The following is a 14106-nucleotide window of genomic DNA, read 5'->3' as shown; positions in this document are numbered from 1 at the left end:
AGGCAGATCAGTGTTTGTGGTGGTGGTGGTGGTGTGTGTGTGTGTTTGTTTTGACCTGTTGCATTTGGCTTGTGAGATATTCAAATAGAATGGTCATTTGGGATATATGTGATCTGAAGTTCAGAAGAGAGATCTGGTCTGGGGATAGATTTTGGAGAAATAGTTAAATCTGAAATCTGCCCATCTTTCTCCACCTTCATAGTCACGACAGTAGTGCGGAGCAATATTTCATTTCTCATCTAGGTTACTATAACAGTAATCTATATGAATGGTACCCCTCATAACTGTGTTCTGCACAAACATATGCAGTGGCTCTGACAATATGTTTTTATTTTATTTTTGTTTTATTTTAGAAAGAGAGAGCTCGAGTGAGGGAGAGGGGCAAAGGGAGAGAGAGAATCTCCAGCAGGTTCCATGCCCAGTGCAGAGCCCTACATGGGTGGGGCTCAATCCCACAATCATGACTTGAGTCAAAATCAAGAGTCAGACACTCAACTGATTGAGCCACCCAGGCATCCAGACAATATCCTTATAATTAGTCTCCCTGCATCTATGCCTGATCCTCTCTTAATTTGCTCTCTACAATACAGAGTAATCTTATAAAATGCAAATCTGACAAGGTCTCTTTCTTGCTTCATCCATCAATGGGGCTCTTAAATCCAAATGCAAAGTCCTTTACATGGTACATAAGATCTGGCATGACAGCCCCTATCTAACTTCTTTGACCACATCTTTAGCCACTCTTTCCCTGGTTCTCCCCACTTTAGATGTCTAAATAGGCCATGCTTTCTCCTCCCTCAGGACCTTTACAAATGTTACTTCCTTTGCCTGATATACTCTTCATTTCACCTAGCCCTGGCTGCTATTTATCATTCACAGTTCAGCTTTTTTTTTTTTTTAATGGGTATTTATTTATTTATTTACTTTTTAATGTTTATTTATTTTGAGACACAGAGAGACAGAGCATGAATGGGGGAGGAGCAGAGAGAGAGGGAGACACAGAATCGGAAGCAGGCTCCAGGCTCTGAGCCATCAGCCCAGAGCCCGACACGGGGCTCGAACTCACGGACCACGAGATCCTGACCTGAGCTGAAGTCAGACGCTCAACCAACTGAGCCACCCCGGCGCCCCCACAGTTCAGCTTTAAAATCTTAAGGGAGGGGCGCCTGGGTGGTTCAGGCAATTTGAGCATTCTAGCCTCAGACTCTTGATTTTGGCTCAGGTCATGATCTCACAGTCGGGAGATGGAGTTCCATGTTGGGCTCCGTGCTGGGCATGGAGCATGCTTGGGATTCTCTTCCCCTCCCAGCCCCCCCACCCCCACTGCATACGTGCTCTCATCAAATAAAATAAAATGAAATAAAATGAAATGAAATAAAATAAAATAAAATAAAATAAAATAAAATAAAATAAAATAAAATCATAAGGGAAACCTTCTCCACATCCCAAACTAGAGGGGGCCTTAAGTTCTGTCTTTCCATAATATCCTATACTTTTTGATAACATTTATCTTGAGATGGCTTAATACATATCTTTCCTAACTGACCGAAAGCTGCATAATGGCAGAGCTGGTTGTCTGGTTTGTTTAATGCTCAAATATTTGTTGTCTGTCAGATCTGGGTTCTAGCTCTGCAACCACTTAACTTGGACATCTATAAAATGAGACGGTTGGATTTTTGTTCTATACTAATCTAAATGTTATTAAAAACGGAAATTCAGGGGCGCCTGGGTGGCGCAGTCGGTTAAGCGTCCGACTTCAGCCAGGTCACGATCTCACGGTCCGTGAGTTCAAGCCCCGTGTCAGGCTCTGGGCTGATGGCTCAGAGCCTGAAGCCTGTTTCCGATTCTGTGTCTCCCTCTCTCTCTGCCCCTCCCCCGTTCATGCTCTTTCTCTGTCCCCAAAAAAATAAACGTTGAAAAAAAAAATTAAAAAAAAAAAAACAAACCCGGAAATTCAAGTATTAATAGCTTTCCTGTAGATACATACATGGTAAGACCTATATATATATATATATATCCTACCCATATGTATACTTCCTATGTGTGTTTGTATAAATCACGTACACATGATTTATGTAAATGAGAGCTAATACTTTCTTATATGAAAACATTTACTGAATGTTTATGATACCAGGAATTGTTTTAAACTTCACAACAACTCTACCAGGCAGATTAGTGTCCATTTTATATAATATGGAAACATATAAAGAGAGATAAAAGGTATGTCCATAATCACAAACTCTGAAGGGAGTATGGCTCCAGAGCTCATACTCTTCACTACTTCACTAGCTGCCACCCTGCCCAGACTGCTCCATTAACTACAAAAGATTTTTAAAAAAGTACATACTGTCATCAATATATCTGACTCAATATCTATACCCTCAAGCTTATTCTTCTCTCCTGGAAGTTAGTCCAAACTAGACTATTCCTGCCCAAATACTTTCTGTGCATTTCTCTATTTAGATTATTGCTTCAGCTATTCTAACACCTGGATTGTCTAGCTTCCCTAACACCATTCAGCCAAAACCCTAATGACAATTCCTCCATGTAATTAGCACCTGAACTACTTTTTTTTTTTTTTTAAATTTTTTTTTTTCAACGTTTATTTATTTTTGGAACAGAGAGAGACAGAGCATGAACGGGGGAGGGGCAGAGAGAGAGGGAGACACAGAATCGGAAACAGGCTCCAGGCTCTGAGCCATCAGCCCAGAGCCCGACGCGGGGCTCGAACTCACGGACCGCGAGATCGTGACCTGGCTGAAGTCGGACGCTTAACCGACTGCGCCACCCAGGCGCCCCTCACCTGAACTACTTTTAAAGATGTTTATCTCTCCTATGTTCCAACTGCATTTATTCCTCCTTTTTTTACTATGGTTATTTCTGTCGGTAGCTCAAAGCAAACAACAGAAATGAAACCACTTTATAAACACTAAAGTTCTATACCTTACAAAGGACTTAAGGCTAAAACAAACAAACAAGCCCAAAAAGAATAGAAAACAATGGGCACAACAACCCTAAGTAATTTAAGCAAGTAAAACCTGGCCGTCACTTGCTGCCAACCACATTAGACATGCAAAGCCCAAATTATACCATATTATTCATTTTTTTCAACTAAACAAAGGAGATATTTTTATCAAACTATATGGAACAAAAATTTGAAAGGTGAAATATGATATTCATTAAAAAATATTTACTGAGCAATCGACATTCAAGCACAGAAAACAATGCGAGATACCATGTTTTCCATTCTGCTTGGCGAGGCTTTCACTTAAATTTTAGTTCTCCACTTAGAAAGTATTTGCAAAACAGTATCAGAAAACTTTTTAAGCATTAATTATTTTAATTCCATCTGAACAACATGCTATTTTGAGGTAGTAAATGAAGGAAGTCTATAGTAAAACTATTTATATGAAGCGCTGCTAACAGAAAAGTTTACAAAAACAAATAGAGATAATGAGTTTATTAACAGTAATGATACACCATTAGTAAACTTCCATTGTAACTAAAAAATTCACCTCACCTAATCCCACTCCTTGGGGAAAGTTGGTTCCTAATCTCTGTGTTTCCACAGTACTCTTGAATCTATGTCTAGAAGGGTATGTCTCACACTGTAATTATTTACTTACACACATCTGATTCCTAATGTACATTAAGCATTTGCTAATTATTAAATGAGTATCTTCAGCTTGCATAAATTATTTAAATCTTTTTGTTCTTCTAAACATCAAGGAATATCCCATTAAGTTTTCTGATTATTTCATATTTCTGAATTACTATCTTTATATAAAGGAACATCAACAAGTAAGTTCTCAAAACTAACCATTTTTTTCTCCATAACGTAAGAACGCCCTAGGTACAAATAATGTATGTTAGCTTTTAAATATTGGAAAGAGCTAAAGCATTAAATGTCAAAGCACTAACACTTGTGTATTTGCAACAGAAAGATAGTCTCATGACCCTTTCACAATTTCCCAAAGGATCTTTAAGAGACTTTCAAATGCTCTCTCAACTAAGAAGAAATAATCAGGGCAAAACAAGAGGTTCAGAGTGCTATGACACGTAAAATCAGGGGACAGCATCATGTGGCAACAATTTTAGAAGTTAAGTTTTTTGCCAAAATTTTAGGGGGGGGGAATATATAACCACCCCCCAAATTACAATTATCAGGAAGAGGATTATGGAAAATGGCAGCTGTGGTGGCAGCAAATTTTTAAGTCCTTCTGAATCTTTACATAAAACACAGAGCAACTAGAGAGCAAACCCAAAAACCATGGGTAATTTTTACAAGAAAACTATTTGATAGTCTCACCACAAACCCTATAATACAAAAGACTGAAACAAACCACCAACAGCCCCAACCTTCTTTCCCCCCACTCTGCTCCCAATCTGTTTTCTACTGGTGTCTAAGTGAAAGAAAGCAGAGGGAAGCAATGAAGTGTCTGAGGAACTTGAGAACAGAAGCACAAAATAGCCAAAAGGTATTCAGTGGCAAGCACTGAGAGACAATTTGTGAGAAGCTAAAATTACTCTAGCATTGAGTAGGTGCAAGTGGTTCACAGTAAGGCCTATAGGCCTACAGCAGTCTAGTCCCCTTAGGTTATTTGAAACTGACACTTGGGGCTGTCTTCCAAGACAGACCTTACCCTTAAGAGAAAGTCCTGGGAATGAAAACAAAATTGAGCAGGTTAAGGACAAACAAGATAAAGAAAAGAGAAGGTCCAAATAGAAGTGTCAGAGCAGAACAGAGCCAGGAAATCTCAGAAAGCCGTCTACCATTCTTTTTAACAATGCACAAAAACAATAAAAGAGAACTCTGAAGTTAGAAGAACTAAACCTCCTCCTAAAACTTCAAGAAAACTATTTTCATATAAAGAAACAAGTCAAAGTATTGAGGTTGAATATCATACAAAGTTACAATAAGAAAAAAGAAACAGGAAAATAGTTACACTCAGAAGCAAGGGAGAGGGGGGAAATGGGAGTTGTTCAATGGATATAAAGTTTCCATTATGCAAGATGAGTAAGTCCTAGAGATCTGTTGTACAACATAGTGCCTCCAGTTAACAATATTGTATTGTACACTTAAAAATTTTTTAACAGGGCAGATCTGATGTTAAGTGTACTTACCATACCACACACAAAAAGTAATAAATAAAAGAAAAAAGGGAATAAAATAACATCCTACAGACAATGAAAGCATGCCAGAGATGCTCACAGAAGAGATAAAAATGAGCTTCTATTTCAAAATGAACTTAAAAAATTATGTAAGACAGGAAAGAAAAAAATATATATCAAAATTTAAAAAGCTCAGGAAAAAATGACAAAATTCAGGAAAGAATCCTAAATAAAAGGGAAAAATCATTTCAGGAATGAAGACTTAAGTTCAAGAAATATAAGAAAAAATAAACATAAAAGATAAAGTCTTAAGAAAAACAGAAGGTGAAAAGAAAACAAAAAAAAAAATCAAAAAGAAGGAAGGGTGCATGCAAGCTTAAGTATAGTGTCTAGGGAAACATAGTAATAAAACAAAAAAGAAATTCAATTAAGCAGTTTCCAAAAAAATCAGGTTATTAGTTATTTTTTGAAGGAAAGGAGTTAAGTTTGGGAAAAGGCATACATGGAAGGGCTTCTAAGGTAGCTGGCAAAATTCTCTCCCTTTACCTGGAAGATGGTTACATGGGTGTCGGTCTCATAATTCACTAAATTACACATTTGTTTTCTCTTCTACATTTTATTTTACAGTAAAAAAGGATAAAAAAAGGAATTTAGGAAAATCAAAAACCACAGATACTAATTTAAAACTACTTCTACATATCAATGGAAAACAGTAACAAAAAGATTTTGGAATAATCTTCAAACCAACGTAATAGAATTATGCAGCAAACCGAGAGACCAATTTTCCCACAATATTTTGCCCTTATATTTGGCAAACAGGATGATGAATTAAAAGTCTACTATCTTAAGGGCACCTGGGTGGCCCAATCCATTAAGCATCCGACTCTTGATTTCAGCTGAGGTGATGACCTCATGATTTGTGCAATAGAACCTTGTCTCTGGCTCTGCACTGACAGCACCAGAGCCTGTTTAAGGTTCTTTATCTCCCTCACTCTCTGCCCCTCCCCCTGCTCCTGCCTTCTCTCTGTCTCCCTCTGTCTCAAAACAAATAAACGTTAGAAAAATATAAAACTCTATCTTATTAATAAGTACCTACCTGTTCTGTTTCTCGCATACTTTAAAACGTATTTGACACTTACTGATTCTTAGAATAAACTGCAATATTTAAAATGCATAAAAGATTTTTTTCAGTAGAGATACTCTAAAACTGCCAAGAAAATTCATCTTTGTGACAAATATGGTAGTCTTCAAAATAAATATAATTAAATTCAACAAGCACTTATCCAGCACATATTTTCTATGAGGTATTTACACTTTAGACTGAAGAGATAATTAACAACTATAATAGAAAGCTATATATAGTAAATGCTTTGAGAAAGGTACAAGGTACTGCAGGTTCGGAAGAAAAAAAGGGCATTTCACCTGCCCTATTGCATTAAAATTCTAACCACACCCTTCTCATATTCCTTCAATCTGTATTCTCCAGTATGGCAGAATGATCTTTCAAACACCAAAATCCCCCTTTAAAAACTCTTTACAAAGTACAGTACAGTACATAGGCAATTTAAATGCCTTACAAGGACAAGGTAGACAACAAGTGGGTGAAGCTGGTTTGATGTAAGACAACAAAGAATGATGGAAACTACCAGCAAGAAGGAAGATACTCACAAGCTTTAGGCAATTACCACCATGTAGGAACATGAAACCAATGTTGCTATAATGTTCAATTTTTTCAAGAGTTGACAGAACTCTAGTCATTTCATGTGAAATGTACCAATATTTAAATGTTGGCAAATAATTCAAAATGTAAAAAACCCAAACCAAACCAAACCAAAAAAAAACCCACAAGCCAAACAAAAAAACAGCTGTAGGTAAAGTTTGCCAACTCTGCCTTCAGAAATGTGCCTGATATTAACATTCCAGTAGCTGGCTCCTGAGTGTCCTCAGAACTGAAAAAAGACTGTCTTCCTAATTCAAAGCAAAGGGAACAACTTTCTCTCTTATAACGTTTTTCTCTTAAAATTTTCGGACCTGCTACCATTAGTATGCCAGCAAAAGCCAGCAGTTGACAAAACACAAGAAAAAATAGAAAAGTAACATTTATTTGATAGTCACCTCAAAGTTGCTTCACCAATTTTTGGTTGTTATTGTTTTCATGAACAGTTATGTTCATGGTCACCATTTTACACTACATACACGTTATATGGTCAAATTTTCTATTGCTAAAACTGTTTCTAGATTATATGATACAATCAAATGTATCCATGTATTTTTTGTTCTTTAACAAAAGAACACCATGAGACTCCAGAAAACCATTGGCCTAGTAAGCTCCCTGAACAATCTGGCTCCTGTGTGCCACTGCTTCACACCACTTCAAGTTTCCTGAATATACTATGCCCTTTCACTCCTTTCGGTTTTTAGATGTATTTAAGGCTCTCTACCCCATTTGTCAGAACTGCTCAGAGTCAGTAAAGCCTTAGTAGTAGTAGTCAGAAGAGACTTCCTTGAATTACTTTTTTTCCCATCCTGCTTGCTTAGCATCCTATATAGAACCTTATTATAGAACTTACTTGCTATTTATGACATTTTTGTAGAGATCCATGATATACATATATAACTGAAACAAAGTGAAATCATACTTTTACACTTAACCACATATAACACACTGAAATTTTCTATTCAATTTTTTATTTAAAAAAATATTTTTAATGTTTATTTATTTTTGAGAGAAAGACAAACAGAGCGTGAGTGGGGGAGGAGCAGAGAGAGAGAGAGAGGAATCCAAAGCAGGCTCCAGGCTCTGAGCTGTCAGCTCAGAGCCCGTTGTGGGGCTTGAACCCACAAGCTGTAAGATCATGACCTGAGCAGAAGTCGGATGCTCAACTTACCCGAGCCACCCAGGTACCTCTTATATTCAATCTTTTAAAAGAAATGCTGATTACAATTTACCACATAGGTTCTATCATCCACTTAAGAAATACTGCACTAGAATATAAATCCTTGCAAGCAGCACTCAATATATTCATTTTCATGCTGTAGTACAGACCACTTAGTAAGCAAATATTTAAATAAAAGAATAAATATAGCAGTACCCTGTACTAGAAAAGTCAAAGAGCAAGGCAGACCCATCAGCCAACAAACTTCTATATATACAACCTCTGACAAATGACTTAACCTCCTTGAATCCCAAGGAGTTAACACCATTTACTTAACTCATTATAACAATAAAGTAGTAGCACTGCTGCCACAGATTAGGCATTCTATAAATGAGGCATCAAATGAGGGAAGATGGTCTGGAAATATCAGTTTCTTCTCCCTACCATGTATTTTTCCCTACTCCTTCCAGGAGACAAATCAAGATTCAAGTGTCTCATCCTGGCAAATACCCATTTCTTAAAGACTTTAGGTCACAGTACAAAGAGTATGCATTTTGAAAATTTTAACGACTTGGTTTCAAATACCCAGCACTGCATTTACATAACTTCTCATTATCTTTCTCTATCAATAAGAATAAAATACTTCCTGTAGGGTTAAGAGGAATTAATATATACTATATTATACTCTATATATCATTAACTACATGTCCAGTATAATACCATGCCAGAATATAGTAGGTGATCAATAAAAGATAGTGATTATTGCTAGGACTACTACTGAATGTTGTTCAATCAGCATACAACAGGTAGCATTTAAACCGAACTTTTAAGGATGGAGGAGCTGGACAAAGGCGTGGGACAAACAAGAGGAACAGCAAAATCTTAACTTACAAGAAATCTCTTCTTTTTCTGTTATTTCCTCTTTTAAGATAAAGAAACCATAAGGATGTAAGTTTATCAATTTCCTCAACTCTCTACCTCTAAGGTTATGAATAAAACTCAAAAGTACTATGTTAACTCTGTCTCAAAATTCTAACTTAAGGGGCGCCTGGGTGGCTCAATTGGTTAAGCCTCTGACTTCAGCTCAGGTCATGATCTCGTGGTTCGTAAGTTCAAGCCCCACATCGGGCTCTCTGCTCTCAGCACAGAGCCTGCTTCAAATCCTGTCTCCCTCTCTCTCTGCTCCTCTCCCATTCTCTCTCTAAAAAACAAAAAATAAACATGAAAAAAATTCTAACTTAAATATTAAATTATGCTCAGTGGGCTGTAAAATATAGTGTGAAAGGTATAAATGTATTAAATACATTTTAGAAAAAATTTCAGTTAAGAGTTCAAAGTAAGAGCACTTTGTAGTTAACCTAGTTAACTAGAAAAAATTAACTGAAATGTTCATTCAAGAAGACTTTAAACAAAAATTTTATTGTCCAATAAAATTGACACTGTTTTATTAATAATGTTCTCAATAACATTCCCAATGTTACAATGGCATCACTCTTCTAGTAAGTATACAGTGTCTTCCCTCCAACAAAGTTCATCATCACTTTCAAAACTTTAATGTTTATTTTCTTCAACTGCATTTTCTTTTCCATAAATAAATAATTATAGCCTCTCACAAAGAGGAAAGCACAGGGTCTGTTCTTTTCCCAGTATGTTTGCCCCAATACATCTTTCAGACCACTTCTAAGTGGCAAAAGCACCAAATAACTATTAAAGTACAATCAAGAAGCCAAGAATTTTCTGGGGCGCCTGGGTGGCTCAGTGGGTTAAGCACCCAATTGTTGATTTCAGCTCAGGCCATGATCTTTCAGTTTGTGAGTTCCATACTTGTCTTCAGCTCTGCTCAGACAGTGCAGAGCCTGCTTGGGATTCTCTCTCTCTGCCCCTCCCCCGTGTACGCACGTCTCTCAAAATAAATATTTAAAGAAAAAAAAAAAGCCAAGAATTTTCTTATACAACCTGTAGACTTTATAGGATCTGAGGATAATTAATGGTAATTAAACTATCCTGGTAATTTAACAGGAATACATCTATTTGGGGAGAATCAAAGTAATTTTTTGTTACCTGTGTTGGTACAAAAGGCAGTTAACCTTTATGATAATAAGCATATCTTCTACATGACTACTTAAGTAAAGAGATTTATTTAGCCTTTTAGGCCATAGTAATATTATGTTTATAACCTTCAGTGAAACCAAGACCTATGTGAGGGGATAAATTCCATTTTACATTTATAACAGGCAGATTCTAGGAAAGTAGAATTCTCTTGCTCACCACTATATTCTTAGCACATAAATACAGTAGATGCTCAATAAATATCTATCCAACTTTAAATATTTATAGAAAAGCAAATTAGGTTGAGGGAAATAAAAAAATATATGAATCAAAATTAGGTTAAGGCTTTGAGCATGGGATATGCTTTGCAACTTGCTTTCAAAGAGTAGAGTATGGAAGCAAAGGGGGTGGAAACCTGGCAAACAAAGCCCTCAAAGAGTGATCAAGATTATCATCAATTTTATCATATTGTTATTATGTGCGCTTAGAGTAATGTGATGAGAATGGCACTTCACCTCTGTTGTCTTCCTCCCTAAAACCTATATGACTCCAGTCTAATCATTAAGAATCATTTATCCCCTCACATATTAGGCAAATCTCAACCGAGGGACATTCTCTAATATCTCTGACTAGTACTCCCGAAAACTGTCACAGTCATCAAAAACAAGAAAAGTTTGAGAATTTGCAATTCTGGAATAGAAAAAGAACACTAGGGAAAAACTAGTGAAATCTGAAGACAGTGCATAGTTATTAGAAATGTAGCAATTTCGTTTCCTTAGTTATATAAGCAGTTCACAATAATGAAAACTGAGTGAGGTATACTCTGTGTACTACCTTGCAACTTTTCTGTAAATGTAAAACTGTTCTAAAATAAAAAGGTTACTTAAATGAAAACAGAGTAAGGAAAATAAGGAATACAAGAATCAAAATCCCTTGGAAACAAATGATGATAAACCTTCTTTTCGTCCCTCTATGTTTGGTAGTAAGACAAAGATAGTATTCTCCTATAGTGGAAATAAAGTTATTAATAAACAATACTGTAGGCATTGTACAAGTCTATAGTATTAATTATGAAGTTACATATGATCAAAGCAAATCCCTTTGAATTTTAGTTTCCCAAAGTATCATTCTTCATCCTCAACATTTCATTAACTCTGTGACAAAAATTCATAACATTTGTTGTCACTTCTATATTGAAGTGATTATCCCACATCTTTAATCTTTAGTCACTAAAGGTCATATTCCCCTTGCTTTCTCCCACGCATCTTACACTCAACTAAACTCACCATCTTCTTGATGATGCTTCCCTTCCAAACTTCCCTCTCAAAGTTATTAATTTTTTTTCAGATCTCTCTCCTTCCCATGCCTCCCATTCCCGTAGTTAATAATTACTATTAACACTGCTGTCAAATGAACCTTCCTCAAATAAGGATTTTATTATATTCCTAGGTTCAAATGTCATCTCTTTTTTTTGTACTAAACCATATTTAAATTCAGAAGTGATACCTTTAAGGCCATCCATAATTGGTTATGTTTTTGTACCCTTCACTTGTAAAGATCTTTCCGTCCATCTTTCTACCTCATTCCATAAGTCTTGCCTTTCCTTTATTCAGAAAATAATTCAATCCTCACAAAGCATATCACATATACACAGGAAAATAAGACTCTTCTGGGTGGTCAAAGACTTTATAATTTTCTTAGGGTGATAAAACCTAAAAAGATGAGGGGTGCCTGGGTGGCTCAGTCAGTTAAGTGACTGACTTCGGCTCAGGTCATGATCTCATGGTCTGTGAGTTCGAGCTCCACGTCAGGCTATGCACTGACAGCTCAGAGCCTGGAGCCTGCTTCAGATTTTGTGCCCCCGCTCTCTCTCTGCCCCTCTCTGGCTCATGCTCTGCCTCGTTCTGTCTCTCAAAAATAAATAAATGTGAAAAAAAATTAAAAAAAAAAAACCTAAAAAAATGACTAAAAAAGAACATTGGAGGGACACCTGGGTGGCTCAGCTCAGGATCTCACAATCTCACATTTTGTAAAATCAAGCCCTGCATCACACTCTGCGCACACAGTGGAGAGCCTACCTGGGATTCTCTCTCTTTTCCTCTGTCTCTCTCTCAAAATAAATAAATAAACATTAAAAAAAAAAAAAAAGAACATAGGAATCTTATTCAAAGCTGTATCCTTAGTTCCTATAACATGAAAAGGGCTCAAAAAGTGTTTTTTTTTTAATTTTTTCTTAATGTTTATTTATTTTTGAGACAGAGAGAGACAGAGCATGAATGGGGGAGGGTCAGAGAGAGAGGGAGACACAGAATCTGAAACAGGACCAGGCTCTGAGCTGTCAGCACAGTGCCCGACACAGGGCTTGAACTCAGGGACTGCGAGATCATGACCTGAGTCGAAGTCAGATGCTTAACTGACTGAGCCACCCAGGCACCCCCCAAAAAGTATTTGTTAAGTGAAAACAAGGCAGCATAGAATGCTACAGCCAAAAGAATCACATGCTATTCAAAAAGGTAAAGAATTTTCAGTTGGGGAGGTGAAGGCAGGTCTAAAATTCTATGATTCTAAGGCTCTCAGGGCAGTCGAGACTCAAGCCTGAGTATTTCTTCAGCGGTTAAGAAGATGTGTGCAGGTATATTTCCAACAGAAAAATGCTACACCAGCAAAGATAAGTAAAATTGTTATACCACATTGAAGTAGTGAATAAAGAACAGTTCCTGAAGGTTAGTGGAAGATAAGATGGGATTAAACAAGGACCAAAGTTTGAAAAGTCCTGAGAAGAAATTTGGTATTCATACTTGACCTAAGGGTAATACAATTCATGCTTGACATGAGAGTGATACAATTTTCAGAAAGATTAACCCAATGGGAGTAACATGTTAAACTTTAGAAATCAAGAGCCTTATTTCTTGAAGAAGCCTCCCCTAACTACTTAAACCCTCTAGGTTCCTTCTCCTTTTAAGCCTTATACCACTTGCCTGCAGTATACAATTTAACTCCTAAATACATCTTCTCACACAGTAAATTCTTAAATTTTCACTGGTGTTAATCTAGTCTCTTCAATCAAAGAATAAGGATCAAATCAAAGATCTCCATTTCTTCCTAAGAAATCAGCAAAGCATTAGGCTCTTAAAACTTTATTTTTGGAGGGCTTTTTGCATTTATGTAAAACCTACTTACTAAAAAGACAACAATCTAAAAGTGACACACACACACACACACACACACACACACACACACACACACAATGATAGCTAAGCAATAAGCTACCACAAGAACAAGTCCTGTTTGGATGGCACTTCTTAAAGTTTCATTCGATAGATCCCATAACTAATAATGTCGTTATCTTACAGCATATGTTTTCAGTACTTCCTGTTTTATATAGGCATTTCATCACCACATTTACTTTTCTTTCTCAACTAAGCATTGCTCTCAGTGGTCAGCACATAATAGTCATTTCTCAATCTCATTATCTTTTTGGCACTGAAGCCTTTCCAATCTTTTTATCTATTAACTTCATTGATTGAGAACCATTGTTATGGCATAATTAAATTCTAATAAATAGTGCTGCTATAACTTCTCTACATAATTCTTTTACACATTTTAAATGCTTCCTGTGGTTTAGCAATATTCAAGTAAAACTGATTCAAATAAAAACATATGTTACAGGAATAATTCAAATCCACCAAAGCATTCACAAAATGATGTTAGTATCCACGGATTACACTTAAATTCTAAAATTTTCCAAATTCTACAAAAATTTGGATTTTTAAATGTTCAACCTTTTGACCCTTTACTTTCATATATTCTCAAAATTAAATTTCACTCCTTAAAATAAAATCTGTTCATGTTAACATTCACATTAAGCGTTCATACTTTTCCAAAAAGAGCTTAAGAAAGTACACATACGAGTACTTATTTCATCCCTAAACAAGTATTTTCACTCATAATTTATCTATATCCTTTCAGGTCACATTTTCATATAAAAAGAAAAAAATAAGACTTTCTAAAACTCAAAAAGAAATACTCCAGAATGTGATTATTTCTGATTGCTTTAGAACCTCTCATT

At 36.2% G+C, this 14106-nt stretch overlaps 1 protein-coding gene across 4 annotated transcripts in view; it reads right to left on the bottom strand.

Moving 5' to 3' along the window:
- The window catches only part of FOXN2 (forkhead box N2), a 76247-nt gene that overhangs the window by 60274 nt on the left and 1867 nt on the right, over window positions 1-14106 (bottom strand). The gene's annotated exons all lie outside the window — the stretch shown is intronic.

This window comes from Leopardus geoffroyi, chromosome A3, assembly GCF_018350155.1.
Source record: "Leopardus geoffroyi isolate Oge1 chromosome A3, O.geoffroyi_Oge1_pat1.0, whole genome shotgun sequence".
Classification (NCBI taxonomy): domain Eukaryota; kingdom Metazoa; phylum Chordata; class Mammalia; order Carnivora; family Felidae; genus Leopardus; species Leopardus geoffroyi.
This window is presented reverse-complemented; position numbering and strand designations above follow the sequence as displayed.